Raw genomic sequence first — 15557 nt, 5'->3', positions numbered from 1 at the left:
CTTGGATGTTACTGTGCATTAGAGAGGCAACTTATCAGTGGCGAGCTTCTCACTTACCCCTTAAACAGGTAACTAGTGTATCTTGGCTTAAAGGATGGAATATACTTGGAGGATGTACATTCACTGTAGATTAGGGCAGTGGGCCTCTGGGAGGGATATATGCCTGGCTTGACTTCTCCAACCCCTGCTGAGGGATAGATAGCGCATCAGTCCAGTGGCTAGAACCTGGCATTCCATGGACCATGAGTGCAGTGAGTTGTTGAAGGAGGAAAGGTGGGGCATGAGATTGGGTGCCTCTGACAGTTTGCACTCACTCAGCATGTATGCTAGTGCCTAATGGTGAACAACATTAAACAGCAAATAAAAGCCACTACTATGGAGAAAGAGACAGCTAAAGAAAGGAAGAAGCTTGATATCTGAGTACCTTTCACAGTACTTAGTTCCTGCTTTTTGAATAGGTCACCCATGTTTTCATTTTGCAATTTATGTAGCTGGTGTTACATAGAAGTGGGGAAAAAAGCCTCCCTTTTAATACAGCTTACTTTCATGTGCAAGGAAATAGCTCATTATGAAATAAATATATACAATGTCAGGTGGTGACAGGTGCTATGAAGAAAAATGAAGCAAGGCAAAAGGGACAGAGAATGATGGGAGTGTTTTTGCTACTTTATAGAACATGAAAAGGGAAAGCTTCTAACATAAGAAAACATTCAAACAGGGACCTGAAGGAAGTGAGAGAGTGAGCCAGATGTATAGCTAGAAGGAAAAAGGAGGCAAAGCTATCACAATGACTTTTATTATTACTTTCCTTAAGCCTATTCTACCACAGGGAATGGAGACTTACCTTGTACTCAGTTCCTGAACAGTTTTAACCAAGACAAGGGCTCAAGGATTCTTTATCCTGGCACCAGATGAAGTCCGGAATTTATCATAGTGCTGTGAACTTCGTACAGGCATACTCGGAGATATTGTGAGTTCAGTTTCAGACCACTGCAATAAAATGAGTCACAAATTTTTTTGATTTCCTAGTAAATGTGTAAGTTATGTTTACACCAAATTACTAAACTGTAGTTTATTAAGTATACTATAGCATTTTTATGTCCCCCCAAAAAAGTGGACATACCTTAATTTATAAAAAGCTTCATTGCTAAAAAAATGCTACCTATCATCTAAGCCTTCAGCAAGTCATAATTTTTTGCTGGTGGAGGGTCCTGCCTCGGTGTTGATGGCTGATCAGGGTGGTGGTTACTGAAGATTGCATGGCTATGGCAATTTCTTAAAAAAAGACAACAATGAAAATGGTCACAATGATTGACTCTTTCTTTCATGAAAGATTTCTTTATGCATCCAATGCTGTTTTATAGCACTTTATCCACAATAGAACTACTTTCAAAATTGGAGTCAATCTTTTCAAACCTTGCCATTGCTTTATGAACTAAGTTCATGCAATTTTCTAAATCCGTTGTTGTTATTTCAACAATGTTCATAGCATTTTCACCAGAAATAGATTCCATCTCAAAAAACCACTTTCTTCACTCATCCATAGAAGCAACTACTCACCTGTTTAAGTTTGATCATAAGATTGCAGCAATTCAGTCACATCTCCAGGCTCCCCTTTAACTTTAGTTCTCTTGCTATATTCCACCACATCTGCAGTTACTTCTTCCACTGAAGTATTGAACTCTTTAAAGTCATCCATGAGGATTGGAATCAACTTCTAAACTCTTGTTCATGTTGATATTTATACCTCCTCCCATGAATCACAAATGTTCTTAGTGGCATCTAGAATGGTGAATCCTTTCCAGAAGGTTTTCAATTTACTTTGCCCAGATCTATCAGAGGAATCACTCACTATCTATGCCAGCTATAGACTTATGAAATTTATCTCCTGAATTTGGAAGTTGAAATTGCTCCTTGATCCATGGGCTACAGAATGGATGTTATGTTAGCAGGCATGAAAACAATATTAATCTTGGGTATATCTCCTTCAGAATTCTTGGGTGACTAGGTATATTGTCAATGAGCAGTAATATTTTGAGAGAAATCTTTTTTCTGAGTAGTAGGTTACAAAAGTGAGCTTAAAATATTCAGTAAACATGTTGTAAACAGATGTGCCATCATCCTGGCTTTGTTGTTCCATTTACAGAGTACGAGGAGGGGGGGTAGGTACAGCTTAATTCTTAAGGGGCTGAGGATTTTTTGAAAGGTAAATGAGCATTGGTTTCTACTTAAAGTCACCGGGTACATTAGCCCCTAACAAGAGAGCCAGTCTGTGTTTTGAAGTTTTGAAACCAGGCATCATTATCTCTTCTCTAGCTATGTAAATCCTAGGTGGTGTCTTCTTCCAATGGAAGGTTGTTTCATCTACATGAAAAATCTGCTATTTAGTATAGCCAATTATCAACTATCTTAGCTAGATCTTCTGGATAACGTGCTGCAGCATCTACATCAGCACCTGCCGCTTCACCTTGTACTTTTATGTTATGGATATGGCTTCTTTCTTTAAACTTCATGAACCAACTTCTGCTAATGTCAAACTTTTCTTCTGCAGCTTCCTCACTTCTCTGTGCCTTCACAGAATTGAAGAGAATTAGGCCCTTGCTTTAGATTAGGTTTTGTCTTAAGAGAATATTGTGGCTGGTTTGATCTTTTATCCAAAACACTAACTCTTTCTCTATATCAGCAATAAGGCTGTTTCTACCTTCTTATCATTTGTGTTTTCACTGAAGTAGTACTTTTGATTTCCTTCAATAAAATTCCTTTGCATTCACAACTTGGCTTTTTGGCACAAAAGGCTGAGATTTCATCTTATCTCAGGTTTCAATATGCCTTCCTCACTAAGCTTAATCATGTCTAATTTTTTATTTAAAGTAAGAGATCTGTGACTCTTCCTTTTACTTGAAAATGTTGAGGTCATTTAGAGTTATTAATTGGCCTAATTTTAGTATTGTTGTGTCTCAAGGCATAGGGAGGCCTGAGGAGAGAGAAGGAGAAAGAGAAATAGCTGGTCAGTGGAGCAGTCCGAATACACACAACATTTATAGATTAAGTCCGTTATCTTATATGGGTGCGGATTGTGGCACCCCAAAACAATTACAATAGTAACATCAAAGATCACTGATCACAGATTACCATGACAGGTTAACGATAATGAAAAGTTTGGAATATTCAAAGAATTACCAAAATGTGAAAGAGAGACCCAAAGTCAGTACTTGTTGGAAAAATGGCACTGATAGACTTGCTTTATGAAGGTTTCCCACAAACCTTCAATTTGTAAAATGCACAGTATCTGTGAAGTGCAAGAAAGCAACATACAATAAAATGAGATATGTGGTATCCAATGTGTCCAGAGTGTTGAGCCCTAGGTACCAGGTACGCCTCTAGCTACATTGTCCAATGAAACCCTATCGATCTGATTCTATATATATATGACTACGCCTTAAAGCCCCTGGCTCCTCTCAAGCATTCCATTTCTCAGTCATGACTGGAGTTCAGCTCTCAACCCCAGACTCTGTCTGGAGCCTAGCTCTGGTCAGTTCTTTCCAAGACCCCTGTGATCTATTCTCTAGAGCAGTGATTCTCAACCAGGGAAAATCTCCCCTCCCTCCCCTGCCCAGAGGACATTTAAAAATGTCTGGAGATATTTTTGGTTGTAACAAATCAGGGAGTGCCACTGGTATCTAGAGGATAGAAGTCAAGAATGTTGCTAAACATCCTAAAATGCCCAGAAAACCTGCTCCCACATACAAAACAAAGAATTATGTGACCCAAAGTATCAATAATGCTGAAGATGAGAAAAGCTCTCCAGAGGATAAGTAATCCAGAATCAAAATAGTGCACCAAATGCCAATCGCAGGCAGAGCAGAGGAACAGTAGGGGATTTTCAACATAGAGCAAGGTGTGTCCTTAGCGTGGGATCTGTCTACCTCCTCAATCATCCCAATCCTTTTCCCTAGGTCCCCAAATGGTACCTGGAAGCCTCCTGTTAATGTATGGGTCACCAGTACTACAACCCAGACCTCTGGCACTGCTCACCACTTACACTCTTACTGCCCTGCCTACCCACTTCATTGGATACCATTCAAATTGATGTGATTCCAAATGGGCTTGGATTCATAGACCCCTTTGGAGACAGAGTTTTATAGTACTTGTTTCTCCCCACAGTGGTCAGACCCATAGCTAGGCAACTCATTGCTGGAGATTAGGCTCAGCCCTAGCTCTCCTTGCATCCCTAGGGTGGTGGGTGACTGCTGAGTCCACCTTAGAGATGACACTGATGTTGTTTATCAAGGAGATATTCCATGTCTTTCTGCATCACAGACAGATCAGAATTTCACTGTAGTAATTAACAATTCTGTAGCACAGAATCTATCCTCACAACAATTTCTATTATGTAAACTCCCCTTCCATCCCCCTCTAGCATCTTAATACAAGAGCACTCACAGCTGTTAAATCTGCCCTTCCTCTAACCAAGTAACATCTGGTCCCCACTGGGCCTTTGAGCAGTGGCCCTCTGGTTGGAGGTAGGGTGGTGGAGCATTTTTCCTCATTCAGGTCAAGGGATAACAGCACAGGGACTAGCCAGCCCCAACAGTGACTGAGTGCTTTTGTGATTCCTCCAAGGCATGTTCAACCTGAAGACTCCCTTCGGACAAATTTCTATGGCAACAGACAGTGTCTGAGAGATGAAAGTTCTGTTCTGAATGTCACTAGCATCTCAGATGCAGGGAGATGGGGGTTGGCTTTGGGGAGAGGTGGGGGAGTTTGCAGTGAGTTTGAAGCCAGCTTATGTATAGAGTGCATAGAGTATATAGAGTTTCTTCTAAAAGGGTGAATGTGAATGAGAAGGTGAGAACATACCAACTGCTAAGTATAAAAGGAGAAGCGAGGAGATGAGGAGAGAGGCAGCAGAAAACAATATTGGGTGTCACTATTCTTTGTCCTTCCTCTCACCCTCACCTTTATCCAGCAATGAATTATTGCTTCTCAGAAAAGATTAAAGAATTGGCTTGAATTTAAGTAGAGAAGAAAGGGAGAGGAACAGATTATATAACATTCTTTGTATCTTGAGAAACAGTGTCAGGGTAAAAACACTGGACTTAGAATCAAGAGACATAGCCTCAAATTCCATCACTGTCACTTTTGGCCACCTCATCCTGGCCAATGATGTGACAGCTCTAAATGGAACTTTTTTCATGATAAAATGCAGTAACCACTCTGCCTCCATCGTTGTTTTGAGGATCAAATGAGATAATCACTGTGAATATGTTTTATAAATGAGAAAACATTCAGCTAGTATTTCCCATAATGTCCTCTTTAGAACATTAATTCCATGGGATGTTAGTAAGATTTCAAGTAACAAAATAACAATAAAGTCAAGGAGTTGTTTTGTTTTTTTTTAATTGTGGATTTGTGAATATCTTTCCAGTACTCAATTGACTGTGGAACCTTTTATTGCGGAGTATTTGCATGACTAAAGTTTTCACAACACACTTTGGGAAATGTTTCCCTATAGAAATATAAGAAACTCTTCATAGTATTCTCAGCTGTTGTATGAGTAATAAGAATGTGCAGAAAAGAGGGGCCAAGATAGCGGCTTAGTAAGGTACACGCGCGTCTTAGTTCTTCCTCCAGAGCAACTACTAGCTGACCAGAAACAGTGCAGAACAGCTCCCGGGGCCACGGCAGGGACCGGACACACAGCCTACCCCAGTCTGGACTGGCTGGACTGGCTGCGAGACTCCACTGCGGTGAGCTCCCCGAGCGGTGCGCGCTTCCCTGGGCCACGGCAGCTAGCAGCCAGCACCCCTCCCTCCCTCCTTCCCGGACTGGCTGAGAGTCTCAGAGAGGTAAGTTCCCCAAGCCGCGGCGGCCAGCGGCCGGCACCCCTCCCTCGCGGGCGGCTTCCCGGTCTGGCTGCGAGGCTCGGATCAGCGAGTTCCCCAAGCCGCAGCGGCCGGCGGCCGGCGCCCCTCCCCCAGAGGCGGCTGCCCAGAGGGAGAGGAGGGAGTCTCCGACAGTGACAGGGACTGGGTCCAACCAAACACCAATAGTGGCATTGATAAAGGAGCCACAATATCTTTTGCTGGTGGGACCCGCAGACAGACAAGCACCACATACTGGGCAGGATAAAAAAAACAGAGCCCAGAGAATTCACAGGAAAGTCTTTCAACCTGCTGGGTCTCACACTCAGGGAAATCTGATTAAATGTCCAGATGTCAGCAAAAAATAACAAATCACACCAGGAAAATTGAAGATATGGCCCAGTCAAAGGAGCAAACCAATAGTTCAAATGAGATACAGGAGCTGAGACAACTAATTCTGAATATACGAACAGAAATGGAAAACCTCTTCAAAAACCAAATCAATCAATTGAGGGAGGACATGAAGAAGGCAAGGAATGAACAAAAAGAAGAAATGGAAAGTCTGAAAAAACAAATCACAGAACTTATGGAAATGAAAGACACAGTAGAAGAGGTGAAAAAAACAATGGAAACCTACAATGGTAGATTTCAAGAGACAGAGGTTAGAATTAGTGAACTGGAGGATAAATGAGCTAGACTTAACAGACATTTATAGAACATTACACACCGCAACAGCAGGATACACCTTTTTCTCAAGTGCTCATGGATCATTCTCAAAGATAGACCATATGCTGGGTCACAAAGCAAGTCTCAACAAATTGAAAAAGATTGAAATCATACACAACACTTTCTCAGATCATAAAGGAATGAAGTTGGAAATCAATAATAGGCAGAGTGCCAGAAAATTCACAAATATGTGGAGGCTCAACAACACACTCTTAAACAACCACTGGGTCAAGGAAGAAATTACAAGAGAAATTAGTAAATATCTCGAGGCGAATAAAAATGAAAACACAACATATCAAAACCTATGGGACGCAGCAAAGGCAGTGCTAAGAGGGAAATCTATTGCCCTAAATGCCTATATCAAAAAAGAAGAAAGGGCAAAAATTCGGGAATTAACTGTCCACTTGGAAGAACTGGAGAAAGAACAGCAAAATAACCCCAAAGGAAGCAAAAGGAAAGAAATAACAAAGATTAGAGCAGAAATAAATGAAATTGAGAACATGAAAACAATAGAGAAAATCAATAAGACCAGAAGTTGGTTCTATGAGAAAATCAATAAGATTGATGGGCCCTTAGCAAGATTTACAAAAAGAAGAAGAGAGAGGACGCAAATAACTAAGCTCAGAAATGGAAGAGGAGACATTACCACTGACCTCACAGAAATAAAGGAAGTAATAACAGGATACTATGAACAACTTTATGCTAATAAATACAACAATGTAGATGAAATGGACAAGTTCCTAGAAAGGCATGAACAACCAACTTTGACTCAAGAAGAAATAGATGACCTCAACAAACCAATCACAAGTAAAGAAATTGAATCAATCATTCAAAAGCTTCCCAAAAAGAAAAGTCCAGGACCAGACGGCTTCACATGTGAATTCTACCAAACATTCCAGAAAAAATTAGTACCAACTCTTCTCAAACTCTTCAAAAAAGTCGAAGTGAAGGGAAAGTTACCTAATTCATTCTATGAAGCCAACATCACCCTCATACCAAAACCAGGCAAAGATATTACAAAAAAAGAAAACTACAGACCAATCTCTCTAATGAATATAGATGCAAAAATCCTCAACAAAATTCTAGCAAATTGAATCCAGCAACACGTTAAAAGAATTATGCATCATGACCAAGTAGGATTCATCCCAGGTACGCAAGGATGGTTCAACATAAGAAAATCAATTAATGTAATACACCATATCAACAAATCAAAGCAGAAAAATCACATGATCACCTCAATTGATGCAAAGAAGGCATTTGACAAGATTCAACATCCTTTCCTGTTGAAAACACTTCAAAGGATAGGAATACAAGGGAACCTCCTTAAAATGATAGAGGGAATATATGAAAAATTCACAGCTAATACCATCCTCAACGGGGAAAAATTGAAAACTTTCCCCTAAGATCAAAAACAAGACAAGGATGTCCACTGTCACCACTGTTATTCAACATCGTGTTGGAGGTTCTAGCCAGAGCAATTAGACAAGAAAAAGAAATACAAGGCATCAAAATTGGAAAGGAAGAAGTAAAACTATCACTGTTTGCAGATGATATGATACTATACGTTGAAAACCCTGAAAAATCCACAGCAAAACTACTAGAGCTAATAAATGAGTACAACAAAGTAGCAGGTTACAAGATCAACATTCAAAAATCTGTAGTGTTTCTATACACTAACAATGAACAAGCTGAGGGGGAAATCAAGAAACGAATTCCATTTACAATTGCAACTAAAAGAATTAAATACTTAGGAATAAATTTAACTAAAGAGACAAAAGACCTATACAAAGAAAACTACAAAAAACTGTTGAAAGAAATCACAGAAGACCTAAATAGATGGAAGGGCATACCGTGTTCATGGATTGGAAGACTAAATATAGTTAAGATGTCAATTCTACCTAAATTGATTTACAGATTCAACGCAATACCAATCAAAATTCCAACAACTTACTTTTCAGAAATAGAAAAACCAATAAGCAAATTTATCTGGAAGGACAGGGTGCCCCGAATTGCTAAAAGTATCTTGAGGAAAAAAAATGAAGCTGGAGGTCTCACGCTGCCGGACTTTAAGGCATATTATGAAGCCACAGTGGTCAAAACAGCATGGTACTGGCATAAAGATAGATATATTGACCAATGGAATCGAATAGAGTGCTCAGATATAGACCCTCTCATCTATGGACATTTGATCTTTGATAAGGCAGTCAAGCCAACTCACCTGGGACAGAACAGTCTCTTCAATAAATGGTGCCTAGAGAACTGGATATTCATATGCAAAAGAATGAAAGAGGACCCATATCTCACACCCTATACAAAAGTTAACTCAAAATGGATCAAAGATCTAAACATTAGGTCTAAGACCATAAAACAGTTAGAGGAAAACGTAGGGAGATATTTTATGAATCTTACAATTGGAGGTGGTTTTATGGACCTTAAATCTAAAGCAAGAGCACTGAAAAAGAAAGAAAGAAATGGGAGCTCCTCAAAATTAAACACTTTTGTGCATCAAAGAACTTCATCAAGAAAGTAGAAAGACAGCCTACACAATGGGAGACAATATTTGGAAACGACATATCAGATAAAGGTCTAGTATCCAGAATTTATAAAGAGATTGTTCAACTCAACAACAAAAAGACAGCCAACCCAATTACAAAATGGGAAAAAGACTTGAACAGACACCTATCAGAAGAGGAAATACAAATGGCCAAAAGGCACATGAAGAGATGCTCAATGTTCCTGGCCATTAGAGAAATGCAAATCAAAACCACAATGAGATATCATCTCACACCCACCAGAATGGCCATTATCAACAAAACAGAAAATGACAAGTGCTGGAGAGGATGTGGAGAAAGAGGCACACTTATCCACTGTTGGTGGGAATGTCAAATGGTGCAACCACTGTGGAAGGCAGTTTGGTGGTTCTTCAAAAAGCTGAATATAGAATTGCCATACGACCCAGCAATATCATTGCTAGGTATCTACTCAGAGGATTTAAGGGAAAAGACACAAACGGACATTTGCACACCAATGTTTATAGCAGCGTTATTTACAATTGCAAAGAGATGAAAACAGGCAAAATGTCCATCAACAGACGAATGGCTAAACAAACTGTGGTATATACATACGATGGAATATTATGCAGCTTTAAGACAGAATAAACTTATGAAGCATGTAATAACATGGATGGACCTAGAGAACATTATGCTGAGTGAGTCTAGCCAAAAACTAAAGGACAAATACTGTATGGTCCCACTGATGTGAACCGACATTAGAGAATAAACTTGGAATATGTCATTGGTAACAGAGACCATCAGGAGATAGAAATAGGGTAAGATAATGGGTAATTGGAGCTGAAGATATACAGACTGTGCAACAAGACTGGATACAAAAACTCAGAAATGGACAGCACAATACTACCTAATTGTAATGTAATTATGTTAAAACACTGAATGAAGCTGCATCTGAGGTATAGTTTTTTATTTTTTATTTTTAAAATTTTTTTCACTCTATTATCGTTTTCTTTTTCTGTTGTCTTTCTATTTCTTTTTCTAAATCGATGCAAATGTACTAAGAAATGATGAATATGCATCTATGTGAAGATACTAAGAATTACTGATTGTATATGTAGAATGGAATGATTCCTAAATGTTGTGTTAGTTAATTTTTTTAATTAATAAAAAAAAAAAAAGAAGAATGTGCAGAAGAGAAAAAGGCCAGGTTGTCCTAGCAGCAAGAGAATGACCCTGGAACATGTTGCTTCTCAGGTATTTCTAATGTGGATCGAATTTTGGGAATTCCTTACAGACCATGCCTCTTCTGAAGAATGTAGTGGCCTTGTGCAAGTTTTCAAGGGCCTGATACATAGCTGAAACTCAACAAATAGCTGAGGTCAAGGTTGGGTTTTGCATTAATGGGTCATAATAAAATTTGCCATGATTCCTGATGTTTTTGTTTTAAAAACTAAACAACTCTAAAAAGGAACTACCTTCATTTGGGGGAAACACTCCTGCCCATCCAGAGGAGGAGAAGGAGACTAGAATACATTAGCAATAGTTGAGATATTCAGTCGTATACTACAAGTATACTCAACCAAGCTGTGGATTAGATTTGGACCAGGTCTTTGCCCATCAGGGAACAGTCTACTGGGTCTAGACTTAAAATATGATCATGGCGTGTGGCATCTGACTTGGACGCGATAGATTATAGAGGGAGGGGAACACTGCAGTGGGGCCTGAGTGGCTTCTTAATAAGTTTCAGTTAAAATTCCAATTGGCTTTACCTAATGAATCTTTCAACAATTACAGAGATATTCCAAGTACTTTGACAAGGTATTTTTAAGGAAAGTGTTTTTATTCTATGATAATCAATCCCTACAAATATTTAAACAACACATACTGCTTCTCTCTGTGACTTCTAACAGGGTTAAATATTTGTCCTCTAAGAGGTCATGTTTTCAGTACCAGCAGGATGAATCTGGAATCCTAAAATTGTGTGTCCCGGCTTTTTATTTCAAGGATTGTCATTATCACTTTTGTTATCTGCCCCCAAACTCTGATATATTATGTTGAGCAAACTCGCATTTTTCATGAATGCTAACAAATGGAAGCCTAATGTGGACATAATAACAGCTTCTGTTTCACCCAGATCCAGGAAGCTCCAAGCTAAATTAAATGTTCAATCTCAATAATTATTAGAATTTTGCTTCCTCTACTTTTTGAAAATGTACTCTTTTGGTTTTCTGTTTCTATTATTTTTTTTTTGTAACTTTTTTACTGTATAGTATAGCGTATATACAAAGCAAAGAAAAAGCAATAGTGCTCAGAGTACCCTTCAACAAGTAGTTACAAGACAGATCCCAAGGTTTATCTAGGGCTACCAATCGATCCTCTCAGATTTTTCCTTCTAGGCACTCCAGAATATAGGAGGCTAGAAGGCATAAATATTTTTTTATCATCAACAATCAACTTTTTTCTTTCTTTTTTTTTTTGTGTGAAAAATAACATATATACAAAAAAGCAATAAATTTCAAAGCACAGAGCCACGATTAGTTGTAGAATATACTTCAGAGTTTGACCTGGGTTACAATTCCACAATTTAAGATTTTTACTTGTAGCTGCTCTAAGATACTGGAGACTAAAAGAGATATCAATTTATTGATTCAGCGTTCATATTCATTTGTTAAATCCTATCTTCTCTGTATAACTCCACCATCACTTTTGATCTTTCTACCCTTCTCTTTAAGGGTGTTTGGGCTATGGCCATTCTAGCTTTTTCATGTTGGGTCTGTCACTAATATGGGGTAGGGAGATGGAATTAGCTGATGTTCTGGAGAGGCTGGGCCCTCTAGGTTTCAGGATGTATCTGATCCAGGGATCCATTTGGAGTTTTGTAGGTTTCTGGAAAGTTACACTAGTTCATGGAACCCTTGTGGAATCTTATATATTGCCCTAAATGTTCTTTTAGCGTTTTTCTGTTTTTATTTTTAAATCCTTATTTTTATCATTAGCTCCCTGAAGTATGTCTCAGATTTCCTTCCTGAGGTCCAAACCCCAAATATTTATCTGTCTACTATGTGTCTCTGTCTGAAAATCCCAGAAGAACTCAAGCTCAAGACCATATTTAAAAATCACACTTTTACTTTTACTTCTAAAACAGACAAATCTTCCCGCATTTCTGTTTTAGTGAACACCACCAACACTTACTCAGTTTCCCCAGCCAGATATTTGGGATACTTTATACACCTCCCTCCCTTTAACCACCCACAGTCAATCCATTACCATTCAGTTGACCTTGACCCTATTCTTTTCCAAATCAGTTTTCCACACTGCATATTTTGCCTCCACCTTTATTCAAGTCTTCTTAGATTACTGCAGCTCCTTCTAATAGGTTTCCTTTCTTCATTGATTATTTCTAAAAAAAATTAACCCAATGATGGCACTCACTATATAAAATCTTCCCCATGCTTGATCTGGTCTTGAGGATTAATTCAGATCCCCTTAGCATGATGTACATGCTCACCTCCCCAGACTCAGAACCTTCTCAGCATCAGGCCTTTTAGAACCACACACATGCTCACCACCCCAGTATGAGGCGCCTTGATATGGCACAAACACTCACCTCCCCAGATTCAGACTCCAGCACGGCACCCGTGCTCACCTCCACGGTTTCATTTTTCACTTCTCTCTAGATTGTAATTTATGTTCCAGATATTTTCAAATACCTTCTCTTTCCAAATGGGAGTGGATCTGAAAAAAATACCATCTGTGAGCCTCCTTCTCCTGGGTCAGATCACTAACGTTAAATATCTCAACAAGTCTGATTCAACCAGAAATACCATTTCTTACCCAAAGTAAGGTGGCAGAGGAAAAATAAACTTCAAGTCTTCATACATGCTGTTTTCTATGGCTTCAACGGCATTTTCAAACCTAATTCATCTGAATAATTCCTCATCACTCTTTGGGATACAGCTCTGGCATGACTTTCTCCTCTGGAAAGATTTTACTCTTTTTTTTTTTTTACCTTCACCTTACATAACTTTTTGTTTTCACTTGCATGTTCCTAATGAATCTTATACATAGTCTATTGTATCTTATAGCACTGCACTGTAAATGTACATTTTCTTGTCTGTACTCACCACTACCACCACTACTAAATTGGCAAGAACTGTGTCTGCTTTGTTCAGTCCCAGGCCTCTAGAACAAGTGTCTGTATAACATAGTGCAAATTCAATAGAAAGTTTGTCCAGTGAATGAACAAATAAGAGCCTTCCTGGAATTATGTGAGTTATAATAGGAGGATAAAAATATTAGCCTTTAGGGTGGGCCATGGTGGCTCAGCAGGCAGAGTTCTTGCCTGCCCATGCCCCACCCCATAAAAACCACTAGCCTTTAAAATATAAGACCATATCAAGTACAGCAGGTCACAATCACTAACGATTTCCTTTACCATATAGTAATTTATGTCTATGAAAATGTGACTTACCAACTGATGTTTGAACTCTGTAGACTTTTGTATAGCAAAGCCTTAGCATGTAGACAATCATGGGTTACAAAGACATGCATGGTCTCTGCCTCTAAGAAGCTTAAACTTAGTTGCAAGGCTATTTTACAGACAGTGCAAAGGAGGCACTAACAGAATATGCAATTTATACAAGGTCACTCAGGGAATAAGTGAAAGGATCAAGATCCAAACTTGGGCGCTCTGGCTCTAGATTCAGCCTACTTTCCATTTCTACTCACTGTGAGATGTTAAAGGGGAAAACATAGCATCCCTTCAGCTCAGACTCGAGCATATGAAAGCTGCAAAAGGAAGGGAAATAGAGGGAAAGACATCATGGCAGAACTAGGAATTGAGCTGAACTTGAACTAGTGGACATCCATGAATAGAAAGAAAAAAGAAAAGCTTTCCAGGAGAAGAAAACAGCATATACTAAGGCTCGTGCTTAGAAGAGCTCCAGAAAGCATTAAAAGAAAGTAGAAGGAAAGAATGAATTATTAATTATTCAGAGACAGCCATTGTTAAAATAGTCTTGATCTACTTTCTCCCAGGGTTTTATTTTTTCTTTTAAATGCATAGCTTTTATTTGCTTTACAAAATTGAGATCATATTGTATCTACAATTTTGAGTCTTGCATTTTTAACTTACTTACTTTAATGCTTACTAACATAAGCATTTTCTTCTTATTATAAGCTACTTGTAAACATTATTTTAATGGCCTCATCATTATCAGTGAACAGATATATTATAGTTTAATTAAACATCTCTGTTACTAAACACAAAGTTGCGTGCAATTTTTTAAATTAGAAATAATGCTGCTAACAATATCTTTGTCTATAAAACTTTTTCATATTTACTCTTATTTCCTTAGTTTAAATTACAAAAGTGGAATACTTAGGTCTAAAAGTATAGCTTTTTAATTTACTGTTTTTTCCCCAGATAATCAAGCTAAACCTTGTTGGAACTTGGAGGTAAATGAGTCAGTCCCTACCCTCAAGAGTTTACCTTCTAGAGGGAAAAGTAAATATATAAACATAGACAAGTAAATAAAATTCAGTAGAGAAAATGCTTTACTCAAAGAAGTATGAACAAAATCTGTGGGCCCACAGTGAAAGAAATGACCTTCTTTCCTGGAAGAGTAAAGGAAAAAACAGAGGGACTGACGTCTGAAATATATTTCTGTTCATTTGTTTTCCTCTGACACTTCATTTTGAGGGCACAGCTGTTGTTTCTGATTGAGTCAGAGCTGTTTAGATATTTAAAGGTAGCGCTTCTGACCCAGAAGAAGGAGTCTAGGGATTTTATACATTTTAAGATTACTGTGCTTGTGCTTAGCTAATTAGATAATCATTATCAATTCATACAACCAAATTAAGAAATACAAAATAACTAAGTTATCTAACCCGCACTGCTGGCATTTTTTGACAACGCACCATTTCTCTGAGATAGTAGTGAAGCAGTTTCTGCTTTGGAACACTCAGGTAATAGCACCTTGTCATAATCCATAGAGAATGTCCCAGTGTTCCTATGGCTGTCTCCTACATTCTCACCTCTAGGTCAGAAGTTCCCAGTCTTTCTTGGTTCACAGTACCCTTGGTGATTCAGTGATTTTTTTCATGGTGTCCCCAAGTTAAAAGAAGCGTGTAATTATTCCATTAATTAAGTAGTTAAGTCCAAACAACTTAATGTGACCTGGCACATAGTAGCCATTTGAAAAGATAACACAAATTAGTTTTAAGAAAAAAAATTTCTTTCATTCTTAAAAATTATCATAATTACGTATTAATGGGATGTATGACCCTGGGCACAACCTCTCAAGCTTTGGAATCAGATTGGACACTGCCATCCTTACTTCTTGTTCATGTTGCTTTCCATACAGTACTTGCTTTTTGTCAGAGTAGCTACCAAACACAGTTCTGCAGTGACATAGTGACCTGGAATGAAAAGTAGTGCAATCTAATGTTGAAACCA

General features: G+C 38.5%; 1 long non-coding RNA gene across 12 annotated transcripts in view; it reads right to left on the bottom strand.

Moving 5' to 3' along the window:
• The window catches only part of LOC143680999 (uncharacterized), a 47492-nt gene extending 32411 nt beyond the window's left edge, over positions 1-15081 (bottom strand). For 10 of the 12 annotated variants that reach the window (XR_013174299.1, XR_013174296.1, XR_013174304.1 and 7 more), the window contains exons 1-4: positions 14990-15058; positions 12708-12835; positions 1561-2974; positions 845-990 (exon numbers count right to left, since the gene is read on the bottom strand). This is a non-coding gene — a long non-coding RNA (uncharacterized LOC143680999). Of the gene's footprint in view, positions 1-844; positions 991-1560; positions 2975-12707; positions 12836-12934; positions 13078-13828; positions 13889-14989 lie in introns of all 12 variants that reach the window. The other 2 variants (XR_013174301.1, XR_013174298.1) reach the window with 2 other exon arrangements.
• Between the last annotated feature and the right edge of the window lie 476 nt (positions 15082-15557).

This window comes from Tamandua tetradactyla, chromosome 4 (assembly GCF_023851605.1).
Source record: "Tamandua tetradactyla isolate mTamTet1 chromosome 4, mTamTet1.pri, whole genome shotgun sequence".
NCBI lineage: Eukaryota > Metazoa > Chordata > Mammalia > Pilosa > Myrmecophagidae > Tamandua > Tamandua tetradactyla.
The sequence above is the reverse complement of the archived record's forward strand: the minus strand, read 5'-3'. Positions and strand labels throughout refer to the sequence as shown.